We start from the raw sequence: 15595 nt of genomic DNA, 5'->3' as shown, positions 1-15595 counted from the left end.
TTGGGCCTTCCAGCGGGTCGTGTTCAGCTTGCTAGCCCGACACAAAGGAAAAGGAGAGGAAAGACGGGGAGGGGGGATAATTATCATTCTTCCTCTTCCCCCCCCCCGCCCCTCCAGGCTGAGAGTTATGCTCCATGTCACTGTGTTAATGCGCTTGCATCCAGGGAGACACATAATGCTCCTCTCAGCCCTGTTTATTAGTGAGATCCATTTGCGAAAGGCCCTTCTTTTGTACCACAATATGAATGTGCTTTGATGGCAAATAATTACGCTAGTCCTTTTGACATGAGGATCCACAGGCTGCCCTAGTTAAGCCAGTAATTAGCCTGTCCTCCTTTTTTTTTTTTATTATTATTGAGAAACTACAAATTATCCTCATATGAGCACTGGCCATTCCTTTTTCTCTTTTCTATTCTGTCTCTCTCCCTCTCCCTTGTATCTCTCAGCACTTTGGATAAGGGGAATGCAGCTGCACTAGAGCAAGATAAAGCTCCGCCATCAAGATGATGAACAATTTGGATGAAGAGGCTTCGAGATGAACACAAAAGCTGAAGAAGTGCGGCTGATGCAGCCCCGGACAGCTGAAGAATGCTGCAGTCTGCAGATGAATAGCCCTCATTTGTGAATATACAGATTTTCCATGATGAATAAAAACTGAGTGTAGGTCACAATAAATAAAGTTTTTTTTTTCCCCTTCTTCTTAAATAATAATTCAGGTTCCCGGCACCAAACAGCTGTAAATTGAAGGTTGTGCTTAGTTTTCTCAACTCTCAAAGGGGATAATTAAGCTAAGCTCATATTGTTTGATATATTAGTGTAATGATGAGCTACTATATTCTGGCTTGTTTCGAGTTATTTTAGGGTTTTTTTTTCCATTATCTTTTTTCTTAAATTACATTTCAAATACATTTTAAATGTAGAAACAGCATTTCTGAAACACAGTTGCCCTGTGTTTGGGTCTATCTGAAATGTATTCATATAACATTTAATTAAAGATGCAACATCCCCTTTTCCGGAAAAAAATGTAGAGGTAAAAAATATCGACATTATTCAACTAGTCCTGACATAATCTCACTCAACTGCCAAACCTTCATCTTATTGGTGCAAGATAATTAGACGGTGCTGTATTGTTGCTCAATACAGAGAGTCATTAACCTTCTGAAACTTCAGGACTGGTATTTCTTGGCAACTATAAAACCCCTTCAGCCCCCATGATTTCTTTCATAATTTCTTTTGAAGATTAACAGAAGGCAAATATGATTTCTGAATTTCTGATTTTACCTGTAAACCAGGGTTTATACTGATAGACTGGCAGATGCCATTTCTTTTGGGATAGCCAAGCAGATTCTAGGGTCTCCAAGAAGTTTAAAATATCTACAAGTCAAAGAGCCACCTTGGGAAGCAAGGTAAAAGCAAAGGCAGCCCATGAAGCTCAGCGCAGGTGGAAAGCAATGGTCCCAAACATGCTCATAAAAGTAGGATACACTATTTTGACAGTGCATCTCCTGAAGTGGATGAAACATGGTCTTGTCTGTTTTCCAAATGCCTCAGACTGACACTGATTAATTAATTAGGCTATGAGGAGAGCTTTAACCTCAAGATACTGGAGAAGGAGTGAGAAGGCCTCTCAGCACGTGGGGCACTGCTACCTACATCCCTCAGGTGCACTCCACTGACCAACTGGTCAATATAGTCCCAAAGCACTAAGAGGGAGAGAAGCCAGCACAGTCCTCACAAGTGTGTTTACAATCCTGAGAACAAAAAGGCAGAATAAAAGCACATTTTTATTTTTCTTATTGATAAGGTTTCAACCTGAAACTGTCATCTGCAGTAGGACTACTCATTAAATTAGTCATTTATTATTTCGTCACTTCCCAGGCAAGAACCACACATGAAGCCTTTTTTTCTCCCTACTCGCAACCCAAAAAGTCAAAATTACCTCCCCTCTAAAGATCCTAAATTTAAACTCTGCAGTAACGAGTATATTAGAGAAGATGAAAATCAGGAGGTAATGCAGTGATTTGACTTTGAATTTTAGTATCGAACAAACCTAAGTCAAATAGACTTCCTTTTCCCCACATTTTGAGACTAAATCCCACAGCATACACTGTTTATTTTCTAAGGCTATGGCACAGCTTCATTACATGGTGAGAAGAGACAGTTCAAATATTTCAGAAAAAAAAAAAAAGATTATCCTACATCTTGGCCTGTTTCTGGAACAAATGTCAAGCCACATGTTTTTTATGCTTCAAAAATATGTGTGAATTGTTCCTTTCATCTCTAGTTTGGGATCAAAGGGAGAACAGCCCCTGTAATATTTACAGCATGACTAGAAAGAAACTCCAGAAATCTTCACCCAAAGTCTGTTCCTACAAGGTTTCCCAGTTGCTTTGCACAGCCAAGACACTCATGTGGTGTGGGTAAGCGTTTGGGTGCTGTATGGCTGGGCACCAATGCCGAGCTTTTTTAGCTCTCCCAGCCTCAGTGGAGATGCATCACCCCAATTTCCCAACAAGGACTCCACATCCTGCAGCCTGTTCTCACCCTGCAAGGAGGCAGCCCAAACAGAGAGGACTGCAGTGGGTTCAGGATCGTGTTCCCCATCTTCACTACAAGCTTGGTGTGCGCTGCTCTAAAGCTTTGCCCATAATCCATTGCCATCATGCTCATCCCATCAACAGCAATGAGATGTGACCACAGACAAGGTGGGCCTCAAGTTTCTCCTCCTAGGAACATCAGCAATACACTATTCACAACTGTGTCAGGAAGGCCAATTAATCAGAAATTGCAAGAAAGGAAGAAAAAAGAAAAAAGAAAATAGTTTTTTTTCCCACCTGGGAGAAATTTCCCAGTGGCGGTTCACTCCAAGAAAGTACCGTAGCAATCCTGATCCAAAGGCCATTAGAGACTGCGAGCCTTTCCGCTAGCTTGAAGGGAGTTTCAACCAGGTCATTACCAAACTCAGTGAAAAATAAAATCCAGGGCTTTCCAATGCCATACATCAGAGAAAAGCAGGGAACTGCGCGCCATCCCCAAGGATCACAGCTCCCAGGGCCCTGCGGCTTCCTTCACGGTGGCACTGCTCATGGTCAAACAGGCTTGGATTATCGTCTAGAGCCCATCCAGCACTTAACCCAATGATGGATTTCCATTCATGCTTGTGGTAACGGCTGAACATTTATTAACTCTTTTCTCGCTCATTATCTCCCCCCTTAAAAGGGTGCTCACAGCAAACCCAGGATCGACAGCAAGGAAAACAGATTCTTCATTTGACAACTGTGTGAAAACCACACCTTTAATTTGTATATAACCCTGTATAGACACTGTTTACCAATTAAAGATACTTTATTTTTATTTTTTAACAGCCATGAAATTATGATTCATATTGTTGTCAGGACCCCAAATTCCTCATCAGAGCTGTGCTGTGCTGGGGCCTCGACATGCCTGTCATAAGACAGAGGGAAAAGGCAGCTCCTGCTCTAAAGAGGCTGCAATTTTACCACACTATAAGAGACAAAGAAGCACAGACAAACCATCCGGGAGGCAGGAAGGGTTGAGGACAAGATAAAGGTGAGGGAAAACTCCCTGTCCTGAATATAATAAGTTCAGCCTCAGTTTATGCTATTACAGGATTTCAATATTTTTCAGATTATGTAATCTGATTTAATAATCAGTGTTCAATACAACTATTGTTCTTCCTCGTCTCTCCCCGAAGAGTTGATGGAGGTAGAAGGCACTCGTGCCCTGGTGGGAAGCGCTGCTCTCACATTCAAAAGTTAAGATTCACCCAAGGGATCATCAATCAGTAACTCACTCTAAAATTCTCTTTAAAATGTTTTACTAGCTCACTTTACTTGGCATTTTTATCACTATTTATATCTCTAAAGCAGTGATATAATTAGTAAAGCTATTAATGTTTCTTATGTTTAGCCTTACAAAAGCTACGAATATCTATAAATCTGGCTTATGGCAAAATAAATAATGACAATAATTCTGTCAAGCATCAATATAATTTGCTGGACAGCATTGTGTAAACCAAGCAAATATCTGAACCATTAATGAACTTAATCTGTGCCATTTAACTGCCCCTTCAGTAAATTGTTCTGCAGGCCAGAGAGGAGCGGTCAGGTTAGTTACTTTGCAAACTTCCCTCCTCTGCCAGCACTTGCTTTCCCACAAAAGTGACCGGCCTAATTTTACCCAATTCTGCCTTGCAATCTCCTATGGCTTGAGTCAAAAACTCCTATCAAATGTGTGGGAAAGCTTTTGGTTTTTTTCCCACGACTGTGAAACTTCAGTATGTCAGAAATGCTGATGTTCTGCACAGATCCAGGCTCTTTAGGAGAAAAAAAGAAAAATGAAACAAAACAAAAAACCTACCACCAGAAAAAACTCTCCTCTCCCTTTTTCCCCTACCATAGTCACTTTTTCGTGGTGAGGGCGTTCACTTAGGACATGATAAAGTCAGTTATAAGTCTCTGCTCTGCATGGTTCAAACCAGTAACAGGAATCTGAGTCCCAGCATCTTCGCCTTAGGGTTAGGCTTTCTTGTTCAAGCCAAAACTTATACCTCAGGCAGGAGAAACTTTTCATCTCAAAAACATCAAACCAGGATGTTGCAGAGTCCTGCGCTTTGTTAAATTGTCTGTTCTGGATACAAGGATTTTTGTGAAAACTCCTGGACAGCTCAAGCCCTCAAGACTGAACCATGGCATGGGCCACCCTTTATTCTGCTAACACTTGATTTTCTTTAAAATTTAGTGGTTTTCCACATAAGTACAAAAAAAAAGCCAACAGAAAGCATAAACCGTGCCTTGGCAAAGTAATACAAGCTCCTGTTCTCCATCGCTTCTTGCTCCACGGAAAGATCTTCCCCTCTTCAACGAGGTACACAGGCACGACCCAAACTTCAAGAGATGAGCTGGGCCGACCTTCAGCAGCCCAGGGGAAAACCATGAACGCCAAGCTAAATACAAAACCACTACGCACAGCATTACCATTTTCAATAAGAAAATGAATGTCCACGCTCACGAGCCCTGAGTAATAGGCCTTTTAAGTAAAAGTATTAGAAGAATATATCAGCTATAAGATATAATACCGGCAACTACTACCACAGGATGGGCATTTTTAACTTTCACTCTAAAATGACTGGATGATAAGAGAGTACAATATATATTTTGAATTCAGGGTGAGAAGATCTTTTTAATATAAGTGTTTTATGATGTAGTCATACATCATTTCTAACTAAAATGCTAAACAAAACACAATCCTTTTCTGAAACACAGATAATGATGGATTTTTGTTATTCTATTTTATTCCACAAGATAATTTTTCAACCAACTTTTATTTTATTGATGGCATAAGAAGGTCCCAGTACATCTTCTTTCATATCTGAGACAGTTTCATGAAAACTGTGAGCTAAAAATCGAGTATCATTACAGAGAAAGAATTTTTGGATACGTGATCATTTATTGGGATAGTCCCACATGATGGGATTAAAGGAGATTAAAAGGACCAGGTATGTTTTGCTGATTGCTTTGGCACTTGAAAACCCCTCTGATCTCAGAGCAGGAGTTTTGTGGGTATTATAATAATAATAATGGGGATCTTGGAAGACGGGAGGAGGATAAGCAGAAGGAAACTAAATCCAATAATGTTTGTACTGTCACAAAGCCAGGAAGGTTTGGGATATGATTTAATCCTATGGAGCAGACCTACCCAACACTCCTAAGCAAGAGATAAACAAACAAACATACACAGTAAAATAGAAGCATATCTGTAAAGCTGAATCCCTCACCCTTCCCCAGGCAAAATATTTTTTCCCCTCAACTCCAAAACTCGCCAACAATTTGGCTGTGTGTGCTGAGCAAGAATCTCAAGAAATTGCTGCTTCCTCCCCTTCATAGCCCTGGCAAAACATGACATCCGAGGAACTGCCTGTGCTTTCTGTCTCTTTCCTTGTTTGCTTTCGTGTGTGTAACAAAGCTGACTGCCTCATTACCTATAAGGAACCAAAATATTTTAAGAACTGACTACTGCAAAAACATGAAACACCTCTTTTAGTGCTCGGTTCAAACAGATGGATAAAGGGGAAGGAAAACAGCATTTCCCACCACTCCAGTGTAAAGGATGGCTGTTTGCTACGTCATTGCCTTCCCAATACCTTACTGTATCTACTGCAAGACAATTCCTCCCATAGTCTCTTGTCCCAGAGAGTCCCAGGCTTGGCTTCCTACCCTATCATGACAACCCCATCCATTTTCTTTGATCCATTTACTCGCTTAGAGCCTCCACTTCTTGTCATCACCAGCGAGTTCTGTCAGTGTGTGGGCTAAGCCAGTCTCAGAGGTTACTGACCACCACGTCGCTGCCTGCAGGTTTGGGGAGTGGGGGGGCGACCATGCTCTACGCTACACCCTCTCTGCCCTCACACTTTGAGCTGCTGTACCACATGTTTGTTGACAAAGAGACGTTTTCTTACATTCACAAGTTCTGCCCACCATTTGACACACAATATAAAAAACAAAACAAGAAAATCCCCACAAAATAAAATAACTGAAACTTTTTTCTTAAAGAGTGTATTTTTAAAAAATCCCTTTCCTGGAACAGAAGATGTTAGAATAGAGGTGTGAAATTGTACAAATTCTATCATTTCTATGGGTTTCAAGAAAATTTGAAGTAAAACCTCAACTTGTAACACATGCTGTAATTCAGTCTTCTCATGAAGTCAATGGAGCAACACCGAGTTATTCCAACCAACGATCTGGTCCATGGCAGGAAAACCCAGAAGATGACATCATCTTGCCCCATTGCTCACTGGGTCTGCCTGCCTGACCCGAAGCCCCCAAGCTAAGCCACTCTGAACAACCACATCCACCCCACCTGCAGCCCTCCTGGGGCTGCCGTGGCCATCCCACCAAGGCTTTCCTACACAAACATAGTACTGACATTGCTCTGCTACAGTCATGCCCCAATCTGAGCATCAGAGATCTGTCATTCCCTGTTTTCCTCACATCACTCCAAATTATTGTCCACTTCATAATAATTTACGTAATACTTTGCTTTTACCATGTCAAACTGTTCTGCATGTATCGGGCGACACAAACCTTTGCAGTGAAACCTCTGGCAAACAGCACCTTGGCAATGTGCTGCCCCAAACGATGCCAGAAACCAAGGCTAAAGACCGATTAAAAGCAGGACAGTTTACATGGCCCAAAGATAAAGGTAAATTTCAATTTTCCTAAACTGCAATTTCAGCAAATTAATATTTTCAGAAGATGCAACTGAAGTTTGAGCAGCATGGAAAGGCCAAGGAGAAAACAACTTCTTCCCCTCTGCTCCACCTGCAGACCTACCACCAGTCTCAGCTGCCTTTTAAGCAACCCACTGCTACAATACGGATCTGTACGGGCATTATGTTCAACTGAAGCCTACCACGTTGCAGGCTTACACTTGAGAGACAGATATAAACCAAAGAAAGTTTATAAAGAGACTCAAGCAAGCTCCATCACTGCAGCCAAAGGCTCTCTCCACTGTTTAATAAGGTTAAAAATAGCTGGATAGGAAGCACTGGAGCAGGGGACTGTGACACATCTGCAGCAGAGACCCAGGGCCTGCTTTTATAGCAGTTTAATAAAAAAAAAACAGGCCTGTAGTTGTTCTTGTTTGGAGTTCCTACACTAACTACTTTGTCTATATACCTCCCAAAGCTTTTGGCTGTGGTGCATAATCAAAACAATAGCTCAGAAGCAGCCAGCAGTCCTGGTTACAATTAGTCAGGACTATTTTAACTACCTGTTGGGTTGTTACAGATTTAAGAAGGACTGGCTGGTGAGAAGAGGGTTCTGGTAAAAACATCTCTGTTGAGATAGGGAGACCTTCGGATTTTTTTGATTTTTTTTAATTAAAGTTCAGCATCACAGTTTGGAAAAGTTGCTTTAGAAAAACAAGGGATACTCTTCTCTCCGATTTGCACGCCTTTTAACGACTCTTAGTTCTCTAAGGCAGTCCATATTCCTTATTTACCCACAGTGGTCAGTACAGCAGCATTCTGTCCTCGGCTGGCCTTAGAGCTCAGGCAGAACAGAAATAAAAACCATCTGAACAACAAGTGAATCACAGACATCAGCATGAACTTCCTCAAAATCCTGGATGAAAAACCCCATGAAATCCACAAGCAAAAGTCTGAATGCATGAAAAACAACAACAACAAAAATAAAATAAAAAAAAAGCAGATATGTAAGAGAAGCACCATTTAAAATAAAAGGCAGCAGAGACCAAATTGTATGAGTCCAGGTTTTGAAAGAGCTTTCATTATTCATTGACCCAGGTTTCTTCTTTATGTTATGCAGAAAGCAAAAGATTAAACTGATGCCAACGGGAGCAGAGATCGGAAGGTGGGTGCTGTGGACAGGCTGGTCCCACAGAGGTGGGGAGAGGGGACTTTGCGCTCGGGAAGAGGCTGCGGCACACTCAGAACTTTGCAGCACAAGGGTGCAGCGACTCAGCTAATTGGGTAAGATAAAAGGCAGGTTTTTATGAGACAGACACCGTCATTATCAGAAATGAAGGATAAAAACTTGAGCAGCTACATCTCATTTTATTGCTGGGAAGTCTCAGAAGGAAAAAAGAATTATTGAAGTTTTTGATAGTTCCATTTAGCCACAAGAAAACTATGTTAATGTAACCTTAAAGGTTTGACTAAACCCTACGAAATCAAGGCAATTCAGAGTTCAGGCCTCAGCTTCTTCCCTAACCCACCTGTAGTGCCTGGACTGCGGGAGACAAATGCTGCCTGTTGGGGACAGTGTCGTTCATGCAGGCACACCACACTGCTGACTCTGGTAACCCCACCACGAACACCCAGTACAACACCCAGTACAGCCCCGTGCCTCTAGGAAAAAAAGTACCTCTTAGAGCTGCACATAAAATGGTCTTATGTTTTCTACACTTTTTGGTTTTTTTTTTTCCCTTGTTTCTTGTAATGAAAACATAAAAGAATAAGCAGTTTCACCATAAACCAATCCAACACAAAACTTCTCTCTCCAAAGTGCAGCCATGGCTGAGTGAAAGCAGCACTGCCAGAGCAGCCCAGACCAAATCTTTCTGAACTTCTCAATTCCTCAAATTAAAACAGAAGCTGGATTAATTCCTTAAAACAATTTTTTTTTAAAAAAAGTGCCTACAAGAACCCTCTGTCCCTGAAATCTGCCAGGCTACGCTGGAGCCTGCACAGCCAGTGAGAAGCAGACACTTTAATGGCCAAGTTTAAAAAGCCCTGAAAGTCTGGGTTTCTAATGAAAATACTGACAGACCCTTAACCGTACAGCAGCGTGAGCAGGCGCCACCATAATAACCATTTAAACCCTCTTTTCTCAGAAAGGCTCGGCCCAGCAGTACAGGAGGAGTAAACAGGGCTGGTAACTTAATGACCTTTGAGCATTAGCAGATGGCCTTTTTACGAGCACAGATTAGCAGAACATGGGAGTTTTTAATGGCCACTAACAGGTGCCAAGGCTGCTTTTCCCTCTGTACCTACCCACAGCCAGTAAAGCACCAAGCCACTTCAAATGGCATCTCTGCTCCCACCCCATCCTTTATTTCTGTTTACAGCCCAGCATCTTGATGACACGGCAACATATGCCCTGCACCAACCTGATAATGCTGTAGGTTACCAAAAACAAACAAGAGCACCTCACCTTTGGGTCATGGTGTCATCACGTGGGTCACCATCACAATATCACATCTGAGGTACAGTCAGTTCAAGGGTCATGATCAAAATGGTTTTCCCCTTCTTTCTGGTACCAGGAAGCCATAGGAAACCCCAGCAGTAGGCTTCAAAGCCATTTGAAAGCAGGACAGAGTCAAAGCAAAGCCAGGGCAAGGGTTTCCCCTCTTTATAACATTATTGTGCTCACTTGTGACAACCTTCCTGACCAATCCACCTCTCCCACCAGGTCCCTTTCTAACATGCCTTTCCCTGGCTCTGCCTTGTTAAAGACACACTGGTATCTTTACGAGCTGGGGCAGCTGTAAACGCTCAGACCACATCTCAGCAAATATTCCCTCACCCAGTACTTATCCTGACCCAGGAACAACTCAGAAGCACACCAGGACTCAGGGCAATTACCAAATTGGCTCCTCTGCATTTATCTCTGTGGGTGGGTAGAGAAAAGCCCTCGCAATTAATCTCAGATGCTGCCTGATTAAGCACAACTCTGGGTTTATGAGCCGCAAGGAGCAGAGCGAGCCTGCTCAAGGGCTGGAGCTGCAACGACTGGGCTGGGACAGACCCCGTCCCCACTCAGGTGGGGGGTGACACAGACATGTGTTTGCCAGCGGGCACTGAGTGGGGAACTGAATATTTAGACTCTCTCTGGGTCTCACGCTCAGTTGCCCTCCACTCTCTGGGACTCCCACGCACTGGGCCTCCACCATTTTGGCCTCACAGTCTCTCAGCCTCCTGCTCTTTCAGACTCCCACTCCCGGCCTCTGTTCTCTTGGCCTCTCACTATTGGTGCCCCAATCTCTCAGCCTCCACTCTTTTGGACTCCCACTCTTTGGGCCTCTACTCTCTTGGCCCCCCACTATCTCAGTCTCCACTCTGCGGGCTCCCACTCAGCCTCCACTCTCTCGAGAGATGCGATACGTCAATATCTTATTTTTCAACAGAAAAAAATAGCGTGGTACAGGCTGCAGATGAAACCATAAAAGAGCCTGTTAGTAACACGAGGCTGCAGTGCCAATCTTACCTTTTTCAAGTTTGAGTCCCTTATTAGAATGAACATATTATGGCTGGGATTTGGGGCAAAACACTAGGGAAAGAGATTGAAAAACTCAGGAAAAAAAAAAAGCCTTGATAAAACAATTAAAATTTCCCACACAAAGGAATTAATCGTGTCCAGAACAGAGTTCCTGGAAAGCAGCACAGAGAGACACTTGGTACAAAGTACTGCAGGAAAACAGCCCCGAGTCAGGAAGGCACGAAGCGGCGAAGGTTGGAGTCTGCAGAAAACGGTGCGTTAAACCGTCCGCTGCGTGGGAAACGATACAGGGGAGGGGACACGCAGCAGCGGAGCGTAGGGAAAGCAAAATGCCATCAGCAGCGGCGGTGGCTCCAGGGTCCTCCTGGCATCAACCGTTGCTGCTGCATCTGGGTGTGGGTGGACTCTCCTCTGGGAGAGGAAAAAGAGGGTTAGTGGCTGCGAGCCAGCCGAGCAATGGTGCACAAGTCAGCACGGGGCAAACACTAGTGGTATTAGGAAAAGAAAAGGCAGGAGCAATAAAGAAATTAAAAAGTTAAATCCCAAAAGATGGCAGCTATGGACTTCTAGGGAGTGTGTGCAGGACACTTGTCAGAAGGGTGCAGGAGCAAACCCCAAAGCAGCTGTGGGAAGATCCAAAACATAGGGAAGCTCTCAGCAAAGTAGGCATGAAGGAGCTGACGCAGCCTCTCATCCTGATGGATCAGCTTTTATGTAGAGGTGCAAAAAGCAATAATTTCCCATTACCTACAAAGAGATGCATCTGGAAGTTGTGCTAACGCCAAGTACGTGCCTGTGCTGGACGTGACCACAGGGTCCCTTTCACTCTCACTCCTGCAATACTTGTAATGTGTGGCATTTCATGGGAAAATATGATTTCTTGATATTGCAGAGGTCCAGGGTCTGCAAAGATGCTCATTGAATCTGAAGAAAAGAAGGATTAAAAGTATAATCGGAGCTTCAGGAAACTGTGAGAAGAGCCTGTTGCTGAGCAAACGCAGAATGAAACATGAATTTAAGGTAAGAGAAAGATGTGCAAAAAGGCCTGACAGCCTGGCAACGCCAAGCTTCAGAAGAAACAGGAGTAACTTAGATGCTGGACCTAGGTGTCTACAGACCCCCCCAAAGAGAGGATTAAGTCGCTCACTTGAAACTATATTGTAAAAATGGAGACCTGGGCTTCATGTGACAGATGCCGGGACTCAAACTCTGCAACCAACCAAACAAGCAAGAGCTCAGCTGGGTCAGGGTGCCCAGGAGGGGGGCACGGGGTGGCACCCTGCCAAGCTCCCCACATTCACGCATCCCCATGGAGGCAGCACCCTGGAGCTGGGGAGCACCCAGTGTTTCATCAGCTTCCAGCAGGAAGAGGGAGAAAGGCCTCAGAAGTGGGTGTTCTTCCTTGAAACACCGGGCCAGAGGAGGAGCGCAGTGAGGCAGCCGAGCCCGCGGACAAGACACAACCAGAACTCATTAACTAACCACTGTGGTGCTGGCGGTGCCTCCAGGGAGACCACACAGCAGCACAGAACACCCCAGAGACTAATTGAACACCGTTAATTATTAGGTGGTTTTAAGATATATTTGAATTTCTTTATTGTGCTTGTATTGTTTGTTGTAGTTATTTTTGGCTGGGGAAACAGTAACTTGCAGGAACTTTGCAAAGAGCCATTTGGAAGGGAGCCCTGTCACTCAGGGTTGGGGTGACATATGGCTAAGCCACCTCGGTCCCCCCCGAGCCCCTCTGCTTCCTACCAGCCTCAGATGGCAACCTGCCCCTGCTACACGCTCTCGCAAAAGGACATCACAAAATAAGTCGAGACCTGTGTCTCAGCCGATGTGAGATAGATTTCTGCTGGAATCTACAACACTTAAAAAATAATTTGTTTAGTTAATGAAAGCTGGCGGTAGGATCACAACTCTCCCAAATTCCAGATTCTAACTATGGACTTAGAAGTCTAGGTTTTAGCTGCCCTACGACTTTATGAGCTGGAAACCTGCTCAGAAACATCACCTTCATAAACGTGGATGGATTTATGTTTCTGTACCAGACCTGGTTAATGTTGTGGGTTAGCGTACATGAGCTGAAGAACAAGGTGCGATTTAGTATAATGGTATAACCAGTATAACCACATCAAAGGCACTAGAGAGACACTCATTTCCAGTGGAAGGTGCATTGATGAGACTGCTGCTTGCCTGAGATCGTGAGATTGTATGAACACCGAAATTTAAAGTGAAAGGGGTGTAAATAAAGCGGACTGAAGCAAAGGGAAATGCTTGCATGAGTCTTTACGAAGCCAACACACAGCAGTTTTGTTCCAAAGTATCTCCAATTTTTAAACCATTTCTCCTGAGCATTTTACCTATGTTTCAGCTTGCCTGGCTCAAGTTCTGAACACCAAGACCCATGAATCTTCTCTGCAGAGAGTTAATTCCTGACAGCCAAATTCATTTGCGGTGCAAGTCTCCAGACGTTAGGGGTGGTATCCCCAGGGACAAATTTGGCCACCGGCATCTGCGTTCAGCCCTGGATGAGCAGGAACAGCTTCCTTGACTTGCAGGGCTGATTTGTGCCAGCTCTGAATTTGGCCCTGTGTCTTTCTCTTTGTTCCATGTATAGTTAAATAGACGAGATGAAAAAGCCATGACTAATTAGACTGTTAAATTAAACTGCTTTAAATTTATTTTATGTGATGCATAAAGTTCATAAAAAGAGGTACCCAGAGTAGTATCAGTGACCTTTCTCCAGGAGCTGCAGTCCACCCGGATGCTTTTTTGAACCAATTGGCTGAAAACTCCTGGATTTCTTAACACCTTTTATTCCCTCTCTGCCACTTTCAAACCTGAAGGATTTATTTTTATCAGTCCCTCACCCACATAATGACTTTAAAATTCCTTAGGTTCATACCTTAAAATATAGCTGGGAATTAGAAGTAATGCCAATTAACAAGTCAAGGCTCAAAGGCACTGATGGAGTTAGCTTGCACTTCTCCCTGGAAAACTGTCATAAGTATATATAAGAATCTGCACACCTCAGGATTTGTTTGGAGTGCTCTGTCTGTTCGAAAGCACCTGGTTCTCCATGATATTTGCAGCCTCACCACCACCGCCATGGTGCCCACGGAGTAGACAGCCCTGAGCCAAAAGGGGTAGCGGGGAACCTGTGCTGCCCCAGAACTGCCTCCCTGGGCAGTTGCCTTCCTCCGAGCTCCGGACTAGCAGCAGATCCCAGCACCTCCATTTGGATGGGCTTGGCTGGCACGTCTGCAGCTGGACCTACGGGTCTGGCCTCACCACACCAAAAAGGCAGTTTATACGCTCCAGGCATCAGCTGATTCCTGGATCAGAAAACCCTGAATTTCAAGATGGACAAACCCCCCTTATTTGATATGCAGACGTTCCTTCCACTCCCATTTACCAGGCAGGCAGATAAAAGGCGATTTGGTTAGACCTCGTGAGCCTCTGCTACAGGATTTGGCACATTAAGGAGGCCAGAGTTTAGTTCCCAGGCTTTGGGCAAGTTATTTCACTTCCCCCAATTTGGTTTCCTCCTCAGCGGCAAAGCGGCACTTGCAATATAAAATAGTACGTTTTCCCTCCGGCCACTGAACGTTCTTCGTTTTTCTGGAAATGCTGCTTTTGTCCTTCAGGATCTGTCACGGGGTGGGATGGGGGTGGCTGCAGAGACACGGGTGGCACCCAGGCACTTGGGGAGAGGGGTTGCTTGGGAAATTCAGCAGGTGAACAAGTTTTCTCTGTTGTTACCAGAGTTTTCTCTGTTGTTTCCTCTTAGCACTACCACCAATTACACTGTTAAAACGACCATCCCTATTTCACACTTCGTTAGGAGTGATATTGGTTATTCACATCCCAGTTCCAGGCTCAGGCTTTCTTCTGGTACATTGTCACCAACCCCTGAGTGCCAGTGGCCAACCCAGTCCGGGTCAAATTCTATCTGCACGTATCTCCCGCAAGAGCTGCTGGTAGCAGAGTTTGGCCCCTTCTGACCCCAGCCCCGAAGGGAAACGGCCATGAAACCTCCTTGTACCCTCCGAGACCATGTGCTGGGTGTGTCCTTGTGGCACTGGGACGAGGCATTTTATCTTTCCCTGCCAGAGGAAGATAACTGGGGAGGGCAGATGGCTTTTTAGAAGTCAAAAACGGTATTTTGTGGCTGTGGCATCCCCTGCTCCTGCTGATGCTGTGCTTCCCTACTTTGTACTCCTTTATTTGGGAAGGATGAGTTTTCAGCAAAGGTGTGAATATCGCTCCCTTCGCAGCTAATCCTGACACGCCAGCGGCCCACAAGCACGCTGTATTGCTAAGCAACACTTGGCAAAATCCATGCCAGGTTGTGTCGGTCCCTTTTGATGTTTCACAGAAGCATTGTCATTTCCATCTCTGGCATTGTTTCCAGCATTTTGGGTGTCAGTGTTCCTGAAAACCATCACAGAAAGGATGTTTATTGAACTGTCAGAGGGTGAATGATTGACACTAGGCACAAGTACTTTTCATGTTCAGGTTTTGGCATGCCACAATTGGATTATTTCCTGATAAATGCCATCCAATTCTACCAGATGGACCACTGAGAGTTATGCCAACCTGTGTGAGAAATGGAGTAGATGCTCAGTGCCACTTATTGGTAGATGTGTGCTGCTCCAGTTTATCCTTTTGTGTAGCTGCAGGGTATTTTACTGAAGCAGTGACTTTTGTGATGCTCGTAATTAGAAGAGCAAGGCAGTTTTCATGGTGGAGAGGGTAGATTTCGATGCCCAAATTTGATTTTGCTCACCTTAGTGCCAAAGCGCGATACCGGTTCCTCTCCTCTTAGA

The sequence above is a fragment of the Tauraco erythrolophus genome, chromosome 2 (genome assembly GCF_009769465.1).
Source record: "Tauraco erythrolophus isolate bTauEry1 chromosome 2, bTauEry1.pri, whole genome shotgun sequence".
Taxonomy (NCBI): Eukaryota; Metazoa; Chordata; class Aves; order Musophagiformes; family Musophagidae; genus Tauraco; species Tauraco erythrolophus.
The sequence above is the reverse complement of the archived record's forward strand: the minus strand, read 5'-3'. Positions refer to the sequence as shown.